Source organism: Camelina sativa, unplaced genomic scaffold (assembly GCF_000633955.1).
Source record: "Camelina sativa cultivar DH55 unplaced genomic scaffold, Cs unpScaffold09338, whole genome shotgun sequence".
NCBI lineage: Eukaryota > Viridiplantae > Streptophyta > Magnoliopsida > Brassicales > Brassicaceae > Camelina > Camelina sativa.
Genome location: NW_010930397.1, coordinates 1 through 410, shown reverse-complemented (window position 1 = coordinate 410; position 410 = coordinate 1). Strand labels below are relative to the sequence as shown.

General features: G+C 38.8%; 1 long non-coding RNA gene across 1 annotated transcript; it reads left to right on the top strand.

Annotated features, from left to right (window-relative positions):
• Positions 1-6: 6 nt before the first annotated feature.
• LOC109131952 lies at positions 7-401 on the top strand. Its single transcript, XR_002037295.1, has 2 exons — positions 7-224; positions 359-401. It is a non-coding gene; the product is annotated as an uncharacterized LOC109131952 (long non-coding RNA).
• The last annotated feature ends 9 nt before the right edge of the window (positions 402-410 follow it).

Genomic DNA, 410 nt, shown 5'->3' with positions numbered 1-410 from the left:
CTTGAATTTGTGAAAGTCTGTTTAGATTATCCCTTTTGAGATAAGTGTTAAAGAAGCAGAAGAAGATATGTCTGCAAAACTTCTGTATAACTTGTCAGATGAGAATCCAAATCTTAATAAACAGTTTGGATGCATGAATGGGATCTTTCAAGTGTTTTATCGGCAACATTGTCCGGCGAGACCAGTCGCCGTCTCTGGCCATGTAGACAAGTCTTTGCCTCCAGGTAACTTGAACTCTCTATCTCTCTCTCTCTTACTAAATCTCAGTTCTGAGTTTAGGACCACATGGAAACAGAGTAGTAGTTTCACTAGAACCAAAAACAGGCTTATAGCTAAGAACATGGGGTTCTTTTTGCAGGAGATAGAAAAGATATCGTCGGTGAAACTAACATGGAAAGTGATAAAGAAAC